This window comes from Pinus tabuliformis, chromosome Q, assembly GCF_031772625.1.
Source record: "Pinus tabuliformis cultivar Carrire ecotype Pingquan chromosome Q, CPIR1, whole genome shotgun sequence".
NCBI lineage: Eukaryota > Viridiplantae > Streptophyta > Pinopsida > Pinales > Pinaceae > Pinus > Pinus tabuliformis.
The window spans coordinates 956,453,195-956,458,021 of record NC_142296.1 but is presented as its reverse complement, the minus strand read 5'-3'; positions in this window follow the sequence as shown (position 1 = coordinate 956,458,021).

Sequence of the window (4,827 nt, the reverse complement as noted above, 5' to 3'; positions counted from 1 at the left end):
TAAATGGATCTTCTGTTAAATTAATATAAATGAGTACTTGGACTAGTTGCAATGGATTAACTATGTGTAATGTCGTGATGAATAGGCCTACTCAAAAGTTTTTAAATGTCGAAGGTCTTTCCCCATATGAATGTGATCTCTATAATGATATAATTTCATGATGAATGTATGCTTTAACATGTACATAGAGTGATGGTTGTGATATCTTTGATACTTTTTGAACCCTTCTTAGTTTTTGTCATGGCACGCCTCAGGTGAGACTCTTTATCCCTTGAGGTAGGGTGAAAATGTCGGCGTTGTCCTAGACTACCGTGGTTCCTTGTTGGCCCCTTGTGCCCAAACCTATGCTCTTTCCCTGATGTCATTTTTGTGCTAACAATGGTAGTTGCAATGAGGCACATTAGCCATGAGATGGAGGGGGCAACTTTTCATGATGAGATGGAGCTTTGTGTGGACTTGCAACACTTGTGTTGATCGCTGATGGCCTTGAATATTTTCAAAGATATTTCCTACACGAAGTCTTGTGAAGGCAACAAAAGTCATGAGTCTTTATGAAGGTTCATGCAAACGAAGCTAAGAGTTCATGCACGCAGGGACGAAGGGAGATGGATGACTCTTCCATGACGTTGGAGCTTTTGGTACTTTCTCACAATTTGGACTTTGTGAATAAATTCTTTGAGTGTAGTTGTTGTCAAGGAAAACCACTGTTTTAGATTGGGGGAGGATGTCAAGCCCTTGGGATTGAACGTGCACCAAGACGGCCATGATGATACATGTTGACTCGAAGTGGAAAAAAACTGAAGTTAGACGAAGTGGTGGGATAGGGCGCTGACACAAAGGCGAGCACGCCCCACCAAGATGACATGCAAAAGGTGGTGAGACAAGCACCCAGTCAGGCGCCCACGACACATATTGACAAGTTGGAGGTCGTGCATGCGCAGGTCACACGAAGGTGATAGGTGTGTCACGTCGGCAAGTGCACTTGTCGACTTAGGAAATGGGTCGAGTTGTAAAAACTGAGGGGATGGTTCATGGGACGTTGCATTGGCTACACGACTTGGGCGCGCTCACACGAAGGCGGGGCGCTGGTACGAGCGTACCTTTGAGTGCATGGCAAGGTGACGAGCAGGCACGCCTGAAGTATATGTTGACTTGATGAGTTGGGAGGGTGTCAGCCCATGACAGGGATACCTAAACCGAAATGGAAAAGTTAATTCAAACAAAGGGTAGGCTCAGCGTGTTGAAGGGGTGTCAATTGGACCTAATGTTCAGGAAAGCATGCATATAAATAAAGGAAGGCACGCTTGAGTTGATACCATCAAGCAAGTCACTAAATAATAAGGAATAAAACATAAACAAAGAAAATTGAGGACGTAAAACCACAGTGAAGGAAATCGAAGTTGCAGAAGAGAATGAGGCTTGCCTGGCCGAGCCAAGTCGTTTTGGACGTTGTTCGGTATTTCTGTTGAGTTGGGTTTTGGTTGGGCATGCAGAGGGTTACACGACCCTTGCATTTTGGTTGGATTGTTTCTATTGTATTAAGGTTGCAAAGGGCATGCGAGCTGAAAGGGCTACACGACGCCAGGGAACCAAGTTGTTGAAGTTGAGCCCAACAAATCGGCAAGGACTTGGTCGAAGGTTTGCCTTGTATATTTGAAGTTAATATAAAGGGGAAAGTTTAGGTTGGGAATTCCTCTTGTTTCACATGTTCATGCTGGTTTAAATGTAATGTTGATGTTCGCTATTTTATATTGGTTTATTATTGTTGTTGTTTTGTTTGTTGTACATTGTGAAGAAGTAAATGAATTGTTGGCTAAGTTAAAAAAGTGATCTTGAAGAATTGTTTAAGTGTTGGAAAAGATAAAGTATTTAGTTATTGTGATGGATTTTTTTTGAAAAGTTAATTATGCAAAGTTGATAGGTGAGTTCACTTAGGCACACATAGGCTAGAGCTGTAGTCCAAGAGAAAGTAGTTGAGTGTCTTGATATGAAAATCTCTTCATTGTCGCACGCCCCATGGCAATCTAAGTTGTGCAACCATCATGGGGTCGTGAAAGATGTATGCAATAAAGCATACTTAGTGAATTATTTTCATTTATGAGTAAACAATTATGAGTTGCCGTCAAAAATTAAAGAATTATTTCCCCTGCACTTAATCGAGATAGGTATCAAACTACATTGAAGCATATTAATACCTTGTGTCACTTTGTTGTTGTAGTGAAGTCAAGCCAGATTTTCCTAAACAATAACAACATATATTTGATGGTTATCAATCATTACTGAAGGGTGTTGTATACAGAAAAAAGGGTTCAAAGTGAATTTGGGGTTTTCAACCAATAGCAAAAGTCAAAATTGAGATTCAAACTTGGTGAATTCCTAAGTGTGATATTGTTGGTCAAGTCAAGTCACTAAGTTCCTACACTTGTGTTGTCAAGTAAGTCAAAATCCAAGTCAATGTTAATGAAGCCAATGGACATGGTCAATAAGTACAAAATAAAATCAATTGTCATCGAAGGTTATGGGTTGATAGTGAGTTATATCAAGACCTATATATAGAAGTATATAGATTTATTCTTGAGGAGGTCATGGCAATTCATATTTCTAAGCATAGATATGTTACATTGTAGTAATATTTGTTATATGCATTTGCATAAACTTATGATATTTTATATGTCGACATTGATTAAGTATTTGAAGAATTATTAAGGTATGTATTATTCTATCTTAAAAGACTTGTTCTTAATTTTTAAACTCTTCATTGTGTTTTTTATTGTGTTTCAGGATGTGTTGCTAATATTCCCAATAAATGTCTTGTTAACTCATTTAAGAACCTTAATTTATTGTATAACTATAAGAACTTACAATTAGTACCATATTACTTTAGTGATTACTCCATATTCCATTAGTCTAAATAGACAAAACTTTTCAATTATTTAACAATGTTGAGAGAAAATCAGCTCCAATTAGATTAAAGTCTTTTCTCCCCATATTTTAAACCTTTTTAAAAATATTATCCAAATCCCCTTTTCATTATCATTCAAAAAATATTGTTTTGTTGGCTTTTTAAAAAGGGTGCACAAGTTAAATTGAATATTAAATTTATTTGTTAAATCATAGTTGTGCTTCTTGTTGAAGGTCATAAAAGTGTCACTATGTTATTTATGTTAGTTTATTATTGAAAAGGGATGAATAAAATTAAAATTCAATTTTACTGCAAATAACATATACTTTCACATCTTGACAAGGTGAATTTTATATAGAGAGAGAGGGGAGGATAAGATGTGAGGTGATGAGGAGTAATTATTAAGACAAATAGGCATATCATGATATAAAAAGATTTATCAAACCCACCTTTTGAATTAAAAGGAATGCATATAATCATATCCAAAGTTTTTAGGTAACCTCAAATATAAAATTCATAGTCATATCCCATATTTTTTGAAATGTTAGAATTCCAATTATCACCATTCTTACCATAATGTGTACATACTATAGAAATTATCAGCATAATTGTTACCATTCTAATTGTTATATACACCTTAAATCCTATTATGCATAATTATATCTTAAAAAATCTTGCATTATATACATTCATCTTAAACTAAGAGGAATGCATGTAAACCTACCTAAAGTTATTTTAAGTAATCAGAAATATAAAAGTCATTTTCATTTTCGATATGTTTGAGATGTTAGAATTTAATTTGTCATCGTTCTTACAAAAATTTGCAAACACCATATAAATTACAATCATACTTGTCACCATTCTCACTATTATATTGAATCTTGATCCCTAAAATTCATAATTTGATTTAATAAAGTCTCGCTACTATAAGTTGTGGGTTTTTAAAATGAACAATAGGTCTTGACATTGTAATCGATGTCTAGACAAATCTCAAATATATTGGGAATTTATTTGTTATTATATTGAGCAAAATAGGTTACACTCTATAGCACAATATAAAGGAGATGTGTAATGTATGTGCCTAACGCTAACATGGCATAAGTAAGTTAAAGATATTATTTTAACAAGGTGTAACATCCATACTTATAAATCAAAATATTTAGAATTAAAAATAAAAAATAAAAATAGAAAGGAAAAACACCAACCATTAACACACGCATCCACACCAAGGTAGATTCATCTTAACTTTAGATCTTTTAAGCAACAAGAGGGATCAAAAAAAAATTGAGATGCAATGTTATCAATGCTTAATAAATCTAGTATTAGGATGGATTCATGTTGGTTGTATTAATGCAAGCAAAGCAACAATGAGAATCATAGTCAGCATAAGTTTATAGTTGCAATCAAAAATCATTTATTTACTTTGATCATCAACAAAATAAGCTATGAAAACTATTTAACCTCATGGAAAAATGGTAAAAGGTATCCTAAGCATATTGCAAGTTCCAAATTGGTAGCTTTAGATTGGAGACACGAATAGTCAAAAGCAAGTTAACTAATAACTACTCTTAGAACCACAAGTTAGTTATTGTTAGAATCACTTGCCTAGATCTAATAGCTCTTACTACTTGTGCAATTGCATTAGTTGGTTCCATAGTAGATACTATTCTTGTGAAAACACAAGTTAATACCACTACAGTTCTTGTATTTGTAACAAGGGGTGCAAATGATATATAAATTTCACCTTAACTAATTGCATTTCACATGCATAACACAACTCATATTAGCCAAGGTAGTTTATCAAATCAAATCTAAGACAATTTTTCCTTATCCACAAGCACCAACACCATTAACCATCTATATCCACTAGTGTTTCCATTCCAAAAGTGCAAGGTCCCATACTAAAACCAAAACCTTTGTACAAC